The following is a 15,215-nucleotide window of genomic DNA, read 5'->3' as shown; positions in this document are numbered from 1 at the left end:
AAGTGAATTTTGAAACGACAAAAAATCATTTTATAAACTGTCAGGGAGAGAGCTCAGCCCCAATTAAGGTCCTTTACCGCCTTAAAGACATGACTTAAAAACAGTTTCACAGCCATCAACCAAGAGATATCTCTTCCCATTTTACAGAGGAGGAAACTCAAGTCCTTGTGTGTAAATGACTTCTGGTGTGGAGTAGAACCCAGACTTCTCCCATGCACTTTTCCCATTTTACGGTGAGAAAATGAGGACCCTAGAGGTCAAGTTGCATCAAAATCAAATGAATGCAAGAGCTAGAGTTCAAACCCCCACCTTCCTCTGTCCAGAGGACCTCCCACCCCAGGCCATTCTCAACCAGGGCTCTCTGCTCCCTGCAAAGGTTTACTCAGGCCTTAGGTCCCAAGAACTCTAAGATACAGCATGTGCAGGCCCGCACCACTTACCTGCCTCAAGATCAGAGTTCTGGGAGGCCAGGACCAGGTTCCAGTCTGAGCTGCCTCCTGCAGCAGCTGTGGGACATCTAGCAAAAATCTAGGGGTCTTTAAGTCATTTATAAAATTAGCTGATGGGGATCAAAATACCTGCACCTCCCAGGAATTTTGCATTTAATGAGTTAATAGCTCTAAAGTAGAGAGAGCCCTGTCTGGCACGTGGCAAGCAGTCAGTGACTGTTACCTATTACTGCTGTTGTTTAGTTGCTAAGTCCTCTCTGACTCTTTGCAACCCCATAGACTGCAGCCTGCCAGGCTCCTCTGTCCATGGATTTCCCCGGCAAGAATACTGGAGCAGGTTGCCATGTCCTTCTCCGGGGGATGTTCCCAACACAGGAATCAAACCTGTGTCTTCTGCATTAGCAGGTGAATTCTTTACCACTGAGCCACCTGGGATAAGCACTATTATTATTCATTGTCCCCTCCCCCGTGGCACAGAAATTTCTGGAAAGTGTCTTTAGAGCAACCAGGATTCTGATCCTACTTCTGCCTCTAAATGCAGGCACCGATAGTGATGACTCCTCACATGCCTTCTTCCCCAGAGCAACGTAGCTCAACCAGGAATCAAACCTGGTGATCTCTGAGCCTCAGTTTCCTTCACAATAGAAGGAGGGGCTTGCACTCCTTGCATTTCTGAGTTTCTTCTTGCAAAAGGATGCCTTTGAGGTTTGTCACTACCCTCAGTTTCCTCAACTGAAAATAAAGATGAGGTCACCTGCCTGCTGATTTACAGACTCTTAGCTAAAGACAGGTCTGTAAAAAGCTAAGTAAAGAGCCGACAAATAGTTCTGTGGCTCCGCCCAGAGCTGAGCAGATCACAGCCACTGCCATACCCTACAAGTAAATGCTTTGAGGCTGGGAAAACCTTGGGCACCGAAGGTCAGCACACTGGCCGCAGTGTGGGTAGCTGGGAGAAGTTATCTACCACTGGAGCTGATGGAGGCCATCCAAGGGCAATCAGAGCAACTTCAGGGTGGAGCCACAGCTTGAGATGCTCATAACTGCGGGGCCCTGGCTAGACTGGCCTGCCCTGAGAAGCAAGCCTAGAGTCCTGAGGAGGAGATGGCCACTGTCCTGGCTGATTCAGCCATGGTTCACACTGACCAGGCACCCAAAGGTCCTTCTAGAGGCAGCATGTGGCCCCATGTGGCCATCACTAGCCTCCTCGTCAGATGGAAAAAACAGATACTCCTTTCAACTGTAAAAGGGGAGAAAACAGTACCAGCGCCAAGGTTATCTCAGGGACTGATGGACAAGTCCTTGCCTGGCATTGGGGAAGGGATATAAACAAAAGATAGTTTATTGTGAGGCTCAGTTCTTCCAGGGCAAGCCTCAGCTTGCACCCCTAGGGCCTAGGAAGACATTTAGGGCCCTGAAGTAGGGCTCAGGTCCCTCCCAGGGACTCTACCAGCACGTCTGAGTTTAGAGCCAAAACTGTTCCCACCTAGAAGTGCCTTGCTGGAGGCCAGTCCCCAGGCTGCACGATCACAGAACCAGAGAAGAGAGATCCAAACCCTGGTGGTGGTGGCTTAGCTGCTAAGATGTTCTGACTCTTGCGACTCCATGGACTGTAGCCCGCCTGGCTCCTCTGCCGAGTTCTAGGCCCCCAGCTAAATGCCAGGTCAGAGCTTTGATTGAGCCCAGTGGGCAGGGAGGGGTGGGGAAGCTAGTATTGTATTGTGTATTGTTTAGTCAAACTTGACTCTTTTGCAACCCCATGGACTGTAGCCCACTAGGCTCCTCTCTGTCCTTGGGATTTCCCAGGCAAGAATACTGGAGTGTGTTGACATTTCCTTCTCTGGGGAATCTTCCCGACCCAGGGATTGAACCCACGTCTCCTACATTGGCAGGAGGATTCTTTACTACCAAGCCACCAGGGAAGCCCGGGGAAGTATGTATATGTGTACACATATATACATATATAGTGCGAGTGGTTAAGAACCCACCTCCCAGCGCAGGTAAACATAAGAGACCTGGGTTTGATCCTGGGTTGGGAAAATCCCCTGGAGAAGGAAATGGCAGCCAATTCCAGTTTTCTTGCCTGAAGAATCCCACGGACAGAGGAGCCTGGCGGGCTGCAGTCCGTAGGGTCGCAAAGAGTCAGACATGATTGAAGGGACTTAGCACACATGTACACAATCAGAAGGTGACGAAGTTGGGAATCCCCTGGATGGAGGTCCAGAGGTTAGGACTCTGCTTTCACTGTGGAGGGCTTGGGTTCAAGCCCCGTTAGTGGAACTGTGCATAAGAAAAAACAAAAAACAACAAAACTGTCTTTCATTTTTTGAAGGTTAAAAAAATAAGAAATAAATGTGTAATAGCTAGAATCAGCCCGCCTGCGGAAAGTCCTCTATCTGACCCCCCACCCCAGACCTCCCTGGCCTGAGAAGGTGGGCTGGGGAATTTCTGGACACCCAAGGCTTGAATAGGGGGACCTGGATGTGGTCTGAGGCGGTGGCCTCTAGAGGGGAATAGTCCTGGCTAAGACTGTAAAATTTCCTTCCCCCATCCTGCTGGGAACTTGGGACAGGCTCTCTAGACTCTGCTGGAGGAATGTGGATTAATCTACCTCAGAGGAGGTAATTTTGAGCCATAACTGTCAAAATTCCACATACGCAAGCCTCGCACTAAAGGTCGAGAATCTGCCTGCCAATGCAAGTTAGAAGATGGGGAAGATCCTCTGGAGAGGGGAATGGCAATCCACTAAAGTATTCTTGCCTGGAGGATCCCATGGACTCAGCCAGGCCACTTGTGAGCATTCCTCTGCTGATTGGCTTGCTGCTGTGCACGGCAACTCTCCTTGACCGTAGCCCTGTGTGTAACAGCAGAAAGCCGTGGAAAGGGACTGCCTGACAACATTCCCGTATAACAAACACCACCCTGCGAGGGATGCTGATCTCCGAGTGTAAAACCACCTCAAAGGGAAGTGTTACATTGAAAAGCGGGCAGTTGTTCTCGATTGGAGCTCTACCGCCCCCTAGGGGAAGTTTGGGGAATTTAAGGGGCCGGCTATGGTTTTCACAAGTTCCCGAGGCCCTGGCATTTTGATAGAGCGCAGGGCAGGGATGCTCAATGTCCTGTAAAGTATAGGACAGACTGACATAACAAGATTTTATCCCCATACACCTCTCAGCTTTCCTCTGTGTTTCTGGACAACCGCATACATTCTTTTCTGGTGTTCATGGAGGACTGGTCCCAAGAGCCCCTGCAGATACCAAAATCCAGGAATGCTCAAGTTCCTTATATAAAATGGCCTAGGAGAGTGAATACAGCTGGCCCTTTGTATCCGCGGGTTTCACCTCTGTGGATTCAAAAAATCCAGTGGTAATTATCCGACCTGGAAGCCGGCTCTATTTCACCCATGCCATGAAGTGCTAAGCGCTTCAGTCGTGTCCAACTCCATGCGACCCTATGAACTGTAGCCCACCGGGCTCCTCTGTCCATGGGATTCTCCAGGCAAGAATACTGGAGTTGATTGCCATTCTCTTCTCCAGGGGCTCTTCCAGACCCAGGGATCGAACTGGCATGTCTTACATCTAACCTTCATTGGCAGGCAGGTTCTGTACCATCAGCGCCACCTCACCCACATCTTCTTAAATGATTTTATAATATATTGAATTTCCCAGGAATAAAATGATCATGCAGTCTCCAGGAAGACATGTCTTTGTCTCCGTTAGAACTTTACTGAAGATCACTGACCGTTCAGAATGTCTGGTCTGGTTGGCCACCTGGCTGGTGTGAGCTGAGAAGCTGACACAATACTCCAGCCCAGTCTCCATTTCCGGTTCTCCATCACCAGAGATTCATGGGCATCTGAAACTTTCTCTTCTTACATGGAGTCAAGCCTGAGCTTTCACGCACAGAAAATACATATTATTTTATTCTAAATTACTTTCTTTTATTTTTCCTCTCTATTACAGTTTGCATTTCATACAGATTTTTTTTAATGTGTGTAGGAAATTATACTATCTGTACATTTCACTTCTGAAAATGTATTGCAGGAGACTTAAAACTATATTACCAGAAGACTTTGGATCTGACTCTGCTGAGAACCTCAGAAAGGACCAGGAGCTAACCAGGCACTGGTGTTAGGCGTGTAGTGTCATTGCCTACTGGGAGCTGAGGCTCTGCTTCTCACTGTGACCGAGTCTGCTGGGAATATGTCAGCCTCCAGAACAGGGTGGGCATGGCAGGGCTGAGCTCATGTCTCAGCGACCCAAACAGAGGAAGTGCCGTCCCAGCTGGGCCCGGACCAAAGTCCTGACCTGTGTTCATCTCTCTCCCCCTCTCTCTCTTTGATTTTTTTTCAGTGTTTGTCTTTTTCTCTCTTTAAAAATATTTGGGACTTCCCAGTGTTTAACACTCCACACTTCCAAGACAGGGAGTGTCGGTTTGATTCCTGATTGGGGAACCAAGATCCCATATGCCTCAAAATGCCCCTAAAAAAAAAAAAAAAGTTTAAGTGTACTGCTGTAAGCCCTGGGATATAGCAGGGAACAAGCCACTTGGGGTCCCTGCTCATACTTCTAATGCAGGAGACACACACAAACAAGTAAATGAGACAACTGCAGACCAGGAGGACATCTGCAACTTAGTGTAGTGACTGAAACATGTCATGTGATGGAGAGGCCCCGAGATGGCCTAGAAAAAGGGAGAAGTAGGGAGGGGGTCAGGGAACAACGATGGAGATTAACCCATGGTGAAGGCCAGGGGAGAGCAGGGCAGGCTGGGGTGAAGGGGAGTGCTTGGGTGAGGGCTCGGATGTCTCAGTAACTTACACTGAAAGAACAGCTATGATGGTTACAAACACAGGCTCCGGACCAGACCTGGGTCCAGTTTCTGGTTTCACCCCTTCCCAACTACAGAGCCCCAGGAAAGTTGCTTAACTTCTCTGAATCTTTCTCCTTTCATCGTAAGATGGGAATGATAATTGTAGCTCCCTCGCAAGGCTGTGTTAAAGATTAAAGGAGAGCTTAGTACGGAACCTTACACATCATAAGTCTCCATAAACATTAGCCAGAACTACTTTTTAAAAACAGGAAATCCAGTACACCAGTAACCATCCTAACGTAAGAAATTGAATTATCAAGTCCTCTGATGTGTATGTGAGCACAAATTTCTCTGCTAACTTGTTGGGGAAATTTGTCTCTTTTCTGGGCTTCATTTTCATCATTTTTGAAATGGAAACAATAATTCTCTCGGCCGTACTTCCCTTTCAGGACTGCTGAGAGGTTTAAGAAGACAGATGAGGCGTGTGAAGGAGGTTTGTGACCCGGAAAGTGTGACCCGGGGTTGAGGAGGAGGGAGTTCCCTCCTGTCCTGCCTCCTCTCTGTTCTTCCTTGGGTTCCTGGACATGACGTGACCTCTCTGAGTTTTCTGGCAAAGGCAGTTTTCCTTACTGAAGCCCTGGCCCTATGCTTCAGAGGCAGATCATTAGATTAACAAGAGGAACCTCTTTGATGTCCTAAAAGGAATTCCTCCTCCCATTTACTGCGCTGCTTTACAAGGTTTCTTAACATCCATCATCCCATGTGAACCACTTGTGACTGTGTAAGAGAGCATGTGGGGGTTACTGTGCACCCAGCTCACAGATGAGGAAACAATCTTGCAGGAGTGAAGTGACCTGTCCAAGTGACTTGGAGCGGGTATCTCCTGACACCCAGGGGGACTGTCCAGAGAAGGGACAAAGAACTCAGGTGGGCTGGAAGGGCTCAGGGAGTGGGGGGAGGAACTGGTAGAACTGGCCTCAGCATCCAGGAGAGCCTGGAGATGCTGGCAAAAGCTCTGAGGTCTGATCAGCTTGAACTCGGATACAGTCACCACTGCTCAGCTTGCTGGATGACCCTGGACAAGACCCTTAGTATCTCATACATCTGTGAGATGGAGCTAATACTCTGTGGTGTTGTTAGAAGGATGTGGAAGGATGTGGAAGGATGTCAGTGATGTGGAAGAGTTGAGCCAGGCAAAACGTGGTCCTGATTCTTCCCTCCACTCCCCCCACTCAAGTTCATGAACATTCCAGCCTTAGATGTCAGTGAGTCAGCAGTGCCCACAACACAAGTTGTCCTTTCACTTCCGTGACCCAACCTATCCACCCGCCCCCCTTGACAACAGCTAGGCACCAAGTCTGGGAACCCACAGGCAATGAAGCAACCACTCAAGGCCTCAGCTGCCCCCAGGGCATTCTCAAGTTCAGAAAAAGGCACCAGGTGGGGAAACTTTCTCCCTGTACCCACAGGGAGGCATAACTCTGGCCAGACCACCATTGTTGCCCAGCCTTTCCCAAACCTTCCAGGGGAGGGGCGGGGTGTCCTTAGATGTGGGTGCAGGGCAGTCGCCCTGAATGAGCTTTGGAAGGGTTTGGTGGAACCTTAGCTTCTGCCTTGGGTTTGGCTGGATGTTTTCTTTTTCATTTGAGTGGCATCAGATTTTTACATCGTTGATTTTGTAATTTTTTTTTGATTTCTTGTTTGGGTCATGCTGAGGAGCTGATGGGATCATAGTTCCCTGACCAGGGATTGAACCTGGGCCCTCAGCAGTAAAAGCATGGAGTCCTAACCACTGGACCGCCAGGGAATTCCGTGATTTTGTACATTTTATTTGAATAAATGAATTTTAGTCCTGAATAAATGTGCTTTAGTCAGAATTCTCTCAAGCATAGAAGTTGTGGAGAAGGAGATGACAGCTTATAAAGGACGACTATGAGCTTGGAAATTTTAGGTCTGTGAGCACGTTCCATTCTCCTGAAGCCCTGCCAGGTAATTACGATTACTCGATTTCACAGATGAAGGCATTTGGGGTCAAATAAATAAGCCAAAGTCACCCAGCTGGCAGGAGGCTGAGCTGGAACTTGAGATCAACAGGCAAAGATGAGGTCTTGCCGCCCTGATCCTAGGCCACCGCCCAGGTTTCCCGAAAAAGCTAATTCCCATCTTCTGGCACCAGGCCCCTGCCTCTCCTGGACACCACTCTGGCTTTCTGGAGAGTCACGGGGGTCAGTCCTTGCCTCAACCAGGAAGTTCTTCTCCAGGTCACCCCCCAGCTCTCAACACATTAGAAACAAACTTTACCTGGGAAGGTGTCCTCCTCTCTCTCAGAATCTGGGTGCTGACTCCACGTCCTGATGGGAGAAGTCAGCCCAGCTCACCCTACCCCGTGTCTCTCTGCCTGGACCCCGTCCCTGAGGGGTTGGTACTTCCTCTGCTCCCTCCATCCTGGTCTGGCTGAGAGATCCTGATGGTTTCAGCCTGAGGGGTGTCCTCAGGAGTCTGAAATGGACAAGATGCAAAGAGCCCCTACCAGAGAGGGTCCTGGACCCTGGACCAAGAGGATACCATGGGGTGCAGCCAGGCACGTGGGGGATCCAGGTGAATTTCTGGGAAGGAAGATACATGGAAGGAGAGGGTGAGGTGGGCTGAAGGAAGGGTGGGCAGCTGCCCACGCTAAGGTGTGTGTGTGTTGGAGGGCAGTCCTGAGAGGGTCCAAGGGGAAGTGTCTCCATTACAGTGGCAGCTTTGTGAACTGAGCATATTCATGGCTCAGGCCCCACACTGAGGGCTCCTTGGACAATACCTCATCCGGAGGGAAGTGGTCGATATCCTCAATGTACAGACCATGATGCTGAGGCAGAGAGGTTAAGCCAAGTCACACAGCTTATAAGAGGAAATGGGACTAGAAGGGAATGTCCTCGCTGGTTCTTCATTGCATAGAAAGGGGGTCAGGCGAGATGAGGGGCTCCCAGACCTGCACCTCAGCCCTCTGCTGCTGCTGAAGCTCCCCAGGTGAGTGACAGGCGCTCGAGCTGCAAACTCTGGACCAGAGGATCCCTGAAGCTCCCTCCATCAAGGGCCTCTGCAAAGCCAAGTAATCGACTTCCCGTAGCTGCCTTCCTTTCCTGCTTCTTTCCTTTCTCTCTCTCTCTCTCTGTATCCCTACCCTGCATCCTGCGCCCCGAGAGCTAGATTTAAAGGTACCGTCCAGTATCAGTCTGCCTGCACAGAGGGGTGGTCCTACCCCCCCCCCCCCACCCCAGGGTCAGGTGGAGCAGCCACCACACTGTGTAGACTCTGAATCTCCTGACGGAGGGCAGGACAATGCTCACTCACTGCCCAGATGAACACATTGAGGCCAAAGAAAAATTAGAACTCACATACAAGCTCACAGGGGCAAGTCACAGAAGAAACTGCTAGAGGATTTGAAAGTGGAAGTCAGGTGTGGGAAAAGAGAGGATAGCAATGCTGTTTTGTGTGGGGCCTTGCCTAGTGTGGTCTAGTGGTTAGGACTCTGAGCTTCCACTGCAGACAATCTGGGTTAGGGGACTAAGATCTCGCAGGTGTGAAGCACAGCCAAAAAAGAAAAAACAGTGCTGCTTTGTGTTATAACTTGACTATAATTTATTTGCATGTTATACTTTGTTAAAAAATAGTCATTGATTAAAAAACAACAAGGGAAGCAGCCTGCCCAGTGGCCCTGGGCAAGTTCAGGGCCTCTGCTTGGGCAGGAGTCCAGATCTGGCGCCTCTATTGCCAAATATCCCGCCACAGACTTGGACCTGGGTGCTGGCCAGCTCCTGCCTCCCCTCCCCCACACCTACCCAGCTAGGCTGGAGGGCCAAGCTGAGCCCCGCAGACACCAGTCAGGTGCCCCGTGACGAGGGCCGGCGCCGCAGGAACTGGGCAACAATTGCTCACTCTAAGTGACTCAGACAGCAGAGGGAAGGAAGCAGTAGGTGTGTGTGAGGCAGACGCCATTTCTATGCCCTCACCCAGGCCTCACTGTTCAGGGCTGCCAGATTTAGGAAATAAAAATGTAAGATGCCCAGTCAAATTTGCATTTCAGAAACACAAGGGATAAAATGTTTTTTAGCCACACCCCCTCACAACCTGTGGGATCTCAGCTCCCTGACCAGGGATTGAACCCAGAGAACTCCCAAGGGATGATTTTTAAGTGTAAATATGTGTCGAATAAGGCTTCCCTGATGGCTCAGATGGTTAAGAATCTGCCAGTAATGTGGGAGATCCCTGGGTCAGGAAGATCCCCTGGAGAAGGGAATGGCAACCCATTCCAGTATTCTTGCCTGGAGAATCCCAGGAGTAGAGGAGCCTGGTGAGCTACAGTCCATGGTCTTGCAAAGAGTCAGACACGACTGACTGAGCAGCTGATACACACACACGTGTGTCAAATATTGCATGGGACATACTTATGCTTAAAAAATGTGTCTTTAATCTGAAATTCAAATTTAACGAGGCATCTGATGTTTTATTGCACAGCTCAAGATCTTGGTGGGGGGCTTCCCTGGTGGCTCAGTGATAAAGAATCTGCTTGCTAACGCGGGAGATGCAGGTTTGATCCCTGATCCGGGAAGATCCCACATGGCGTGGAGCAATTACAACATTGCACCAGAATGACTGAGCCTGCACCCTGGAGCCCGGGAGCCACAGCTGCTGAAGCCCGCGCGCCCTTGAGCCCGTGCTCTGCAGTAGGAGAAGCCACTGTAATGGGAAACCTACAGATGACAACTAAAGACTAGCCCCGGCTCATCACAACTAGAGAAACGTCTGAGGAGTAACAAAGACTCAGCAAAGATAAATAAATTAATAAATTAAAAAAAATAGATCTTATGGGGAAAGGCCCCTGCCCTGGGGCAACTATGACTCTTCTATGAGGGCAGAACTGGAAGTCTGAACGAAGAAAATCCTGAAGGAGTGATGGACAGAATTGGAGAGAGGCTGAGAGTAGCAAAAGGAGGGAGAGAAAGGGATGCTGTCCGACCCTGTATCCAGACCATCTCTGCAAGCAGCCTTGGGGCTGAGCCGGAGGGACTTCTTAGCCAGAGTTACATCCAGGGTTCTCTTTGTGTCTGACTGCAGGAATCTCCTGTCCCTGTGGTGCCACAATCCAGGGCAGTGCTGGCATTCAAGGTGGGACCACAGCAGGAAGAACATATTTCTAACTTCTTAAGCAAGTGGGGGGTGGTGGGGAGGGAGAAGCCACAAAGGAAAAGATCGATTGCTAGATTTCAGATGACATAACAACATGACTTCTGACCACAAAAGACACCAAAAACAAAGATAAAAGACAAATGACAGATTGGGAGGAGATATGTGCAACGCATATAATATCCAGATTATATACGAAACTCCCACAGTTCAGTGAGCAAAAGAGAAACATGGGAGAAAACCAAATAAAGGATAATGTGATGGTTAGTTTTTTTATTTACTATTGAACTACAGTTGATGTACAATATCATGTAAGTTACAGGTATCCAATGTAGTGATTCACAGTTTTGGAAGGTTATACTTCATTTATAGTTATTATGAAATATTCGGGGGCCTTCAGGTGGCTCAGTGGTATAGAATCTGACTACCACAATGTGGATTCGACACGAGTTTGATCAAATTTGGACACGAGTTTGATCCCTGAACTGGGAAGATCCCACATGCGGTGGAGCAACTAAGCTTGTGCGCCGCAACTACTGAGTCTCTGCTCTGGAGCCCTGGAGCCGCAACTACAAAGCTCACGCGCTACAACCACTGAAGCCCGTGTGCCCAAGAGCCTTGATCTGCAAGGAGAGAAGCCACCAGAATGAGAAGCCTGCGCACTGGAACTAGAGAAAAAGTCCCTGATCTCTGTAACCTGCAGACCTAGCACAGCCCCAAATAAATAAAGTATTTTTAAAAATATTGGCTATATTTCCTGTGTTGTACAATATATCCTTGTAGATTATTTTACATATAGTAGTTTGTACCTCGTAATTCCCTATGTTGTCCTTTCCCTTTTCCTCTCCCCACTGGTAACCACTAGGTTGTTCTGTATATCTGTGAATCCATTGTATGACGATTAGTTTTATGTGTCAACATGGCAGGTGTTTTGGATGAGATTAACATCTAAACTGGGCTTCCCATGTGGCTCAGTTGGTAAAGAATCTGCCTGCAATGTGGGAGACCTGGGTTCAATCCCTGGGTTGGGCAGATCCCCTGGAGAAGGGAAAGGCTACCCACTCCCATATTCTGGCCTGGAGAATTCCAGGGACTGTATAGTACAAAGGGTCATAAAAAGTTGGACATGACTGAGTGACTTTCACTTTCACTTCAGCATCTAAATCACTGAATTTTGGCTTTAGCAACTTGCCCTCCATAATGTGGGTGGGTCTCATCCAATCAGGTAAAGGCCTGAATTGAACAAAAAGACTGGCCCCTCCTGGCAAGAGGAATTTCTCCAGCAACTGTCTTCAGACTTCCTCTGCTCCATCGGCTCTTCTGAATCTCCAGTCTGCTGGTTTACATTGCGGATTCTGGACTCACTAGTTTCCTGAACCATGTGAGCCAGTTCCTTTTAATAAATCTTTTTCTATACACTCATCAACTGGTTCTGTTTCTTTGGAGAACCCTGACTAACATGGATAAGAACAGGCATTTCACAGAAGAAATACACATGCAGAATAAACATACATAAAAATGCTCAGTTTCCCTAGAGATCAAAGAGATGCAGATAAAACAATCATGAAATATCTTCCATCATTAGATTGGCAAAAACTTTTAGATTTCCTAGGTCGGGAAGATCCCCTGAAGGAGGGGATGGCAACCCACTCCAGTATTCTTGCCTGGAGAATCCCATGGACAGAGGAGCCTTGCGGGCTACAGTCCTTGAGGTCTCAAAGAAAAGGACATGACTGAAGTGACTTAGCATGCACGCACGCACGTCCATTGTTAGTGAGTAAATGGGGAAAAAGTTCCCCCAAATACTGAGCCTGGGAGTGTAAACTGGAAAAATGTTAAGGCAGTTGGGCATAAACATTTCAAATGTGCATACTCAGGTAACCAGCAACGTTAACAAGTTAACATTCCTAAAAATGTTAGTTTTAGGAATTTAACCCCCATATATGTACTCAGATACAAGTTCATAAATATTCATTGTATAATTATTTGTAACAGCAAAAATTGGAAACACATAAAAGGCTACAGTAACACTGGTTAAAGGAATTCCTTGGTAGTCCAGTGGTTAGGACTCTGTGTTTCCATTGCAGGGAGCATGGGTTTGATCCCTGATTGGGAAACTACGTTCCCACAAGCCACATGGCGTGGCCAAAAAAAAAAAAGAGAGACTAGTTAAATAAACATCTAACACCTATAGTGTGGAATACTTGGCAATTGTCAGAAGCAAACTGATAAATAAGTCAAAAGACAGTCCATGTTCATGGGCAGGAAGACTTAATAACTTAAATTGTTAAGATGGTAATAAACCCCAAATACAGTGCATTCTCTGTCAAAATCTCAGTTGTCTTTGCAGAAACAGATTCTAAAATCCACATAGAAATTCAGGGAACTTAGAATAGCCAATACAATCTTGAAAAAGAAGTTAGAGGACTCCTACTTCTCCTCATTTTAAAATTAGCTACAAAGCTATAGTAATTAAGACAGTGCAATACTGACCTTAAGGGTGGACATATACATCAATACAATAAAACTGATTGTCTAGAGTCCATTCCTCATATTTACAGCCAGTTGATTCTATCAAAATAAAAAATCGAAAGGCCTGACCAAAGGAGCCTGGGAGGAGTCAGGGAATAGGGCAAAAAGGGATGGGCCTTTTGATATCAAATCTTTCTGTGACTCTGGATTGCTTCTTCTCAGTCTACCCTGTTCACAAAATGATGCTTCCTTCTTAAAAGCAAAAAGCAGAAGGAGAGAGATTCCTGACCTGGGAGGTTTAAGGACATGCGTGCTTATTGAGGAATGTGGGAGAGATTTTTTTCATTCTTTGGTGGAACTGTACCCTCTCCACTGAAGTGGAGGTTCGCTGCATCCATTTTGACAAGACTTTTAGTAAATATCTTACATTCCTTTGCCACAGTAATCAAAGTAACTGCACATGATTAAAATCTTCTTAACTCGTACGAGCTCAGGCTCGCACCTTAACTCTTAATTACTGTTCTTTAAGAGAAGCAGTTAAGATCCATTGAGTTGTCTAGGACTGTTTGTCCCTAAACTCAGTGTCCCCAGGACATTTGGCTTCTAAGTTCTTCAGTCTGCTCTTCGTAATTTTTCGTATTGAATGCTTTTAATCCTCGCTAAACTGAAGCGATTGCTTCTAAAAAACTTCAACGCATAAATCCCCTGATTTTTCAGTATCTACCGATGCTGGGAAATCAGGTGACAGCATTTATTAAAAATATATAAAATAAAAGAGGCACTGCATGAGGGTCACCTAGTGCTTTCATGGAGAACATATATGATCCTTCAGAGAGGGTTTCTTAGCCTCAGCACACCTGAAATTTTGGGCAGAATAATCTTTGTTGTTCTTCCCTGGTGGCTTAGATCGTAAAGAATCTGCCTGCAATGCAGGAGACCTGGGTTCGATCCCTGGGTCGGGAAGATCCGCTGGTGAAGGGCATGGCAACTCGCTCCAGTGTTCTTGCCTGGAGAATCCCTTGGACAGAGGAGCCTGGTGGGCTACAGTCCATGGAGTCACAAAGAGACGGACACGACTGAGCGACTGACACTTTCAGTCTTTGTTGTGGGGGCCATCATGTGCATTGTAGGCTGTTCAGCAACATCCCTGTCTCCTGCCCCTAGATGCCAGTAGCATCGCCCCACAACTGTGACAATTTAGAAAGTCTGCAAACCCTGCCTAATGTCCCTAGTGGGCAAATCACTCTATTATGGATTTTGTGATATTTGTTTCCGTCATTCTAGGTTGTTTTTTTTTCCTCTTTGTGTAATTTTTTTCTGGTTCTGTGTAGTCATGATTATAGGTTCATTTATTGATTTGCCAAACACTGCATGGTATTTGTGTATCTGTGCTTGCTGTGTCCATAGAAGCATATGGATATATGAGACAGGGAATAAGCATAGAGTCACCAGTACACAGAACAGTCCTGATTCTCAGCAGGAGCCTAATCCACCTTTTGGACCCTCTGCAGGCCCAGGCTGAGCACCGCTGTCACACAGTTCCTCAACTCTGCCACTTCTTCCCTACACAGACTCCCACCACCCCTGAGTTTGCCTATTTGTCCCCAACCCCAGCCTCACCCCCACCCCAAGCTCTCTGCTTAACCTACAGTGCTTCCCATCCACTTGGCAACCAAACACTGCCCTTCCTCCAAGATCCGGCATCAGGCTTCCTCCAGTATCTCCTGGTACATCTCCCATCACCCATCTCTGCCTGGGCCAGGCCCTGTAAAGGGCACCGAGCAGTCTAGCTCCTGCTACTGGTGAATCTGTTCTGTGTGGTATATTTTCTCTCTCTCACTGGCTTCCTTGGTGGCTCAGATGGTAAAGAATCTGCCTGCAATGTGCAAGACACCGGTTTGATCCCTGGGTTGGGAAGATGCCCTAAAGAAGGGAATAGCTACCCACTCCAGCATTTTTTCCTGGAGAATTACATGGACAGAAGAGCCTAGAAAGCTACAGTCCATGGAGTCGCAAAAAGTCGGACACAACTGAGCGACTAACAGTTTCACTTTTGGGCTTCCCTGGTGGCTGAGTGGTAAAGAATCTGCTTGCAATGCAGGAGACTGCGGTTTGATCCCTGGAGAAGGGAATGGCAATCCACTCCAATATTCTTGCCTGGAAAATTTCATGGACAGAGGAGACTTCATGGGGTTGCAGAGTCGGATACGACTGAATACACACGCTTGCGCACATCAACAAGTCAATTCCCGAAAGGCAGGGCTTGACTGAAACTAAGGAGCTACTTCCGGTACGCACCCACACCGTCAGCCCAGC

This window comes from Odocoileus virginianus, chromosome 17, assembly GCF_023699985.2.
Source record: "Odocoileus virginianus isolate 20LAN1187 ecotype Illinois chromosome 17, Ovbor_1.2, whole genome shotgun sequence".
In the NCBI taxonomy this organism is placed as follows: domain Eukaryota; kingdom Metazoa; phylum Chordata; class Mammalia; order Artiodactyla; family Cervidae; genus Odocoileus; species Odocoileus virginianus.
The sequence above is the reverse complement of the archived record's forward strand: the minus strand, read 5'-3'. Positions refer to the sequence as shown.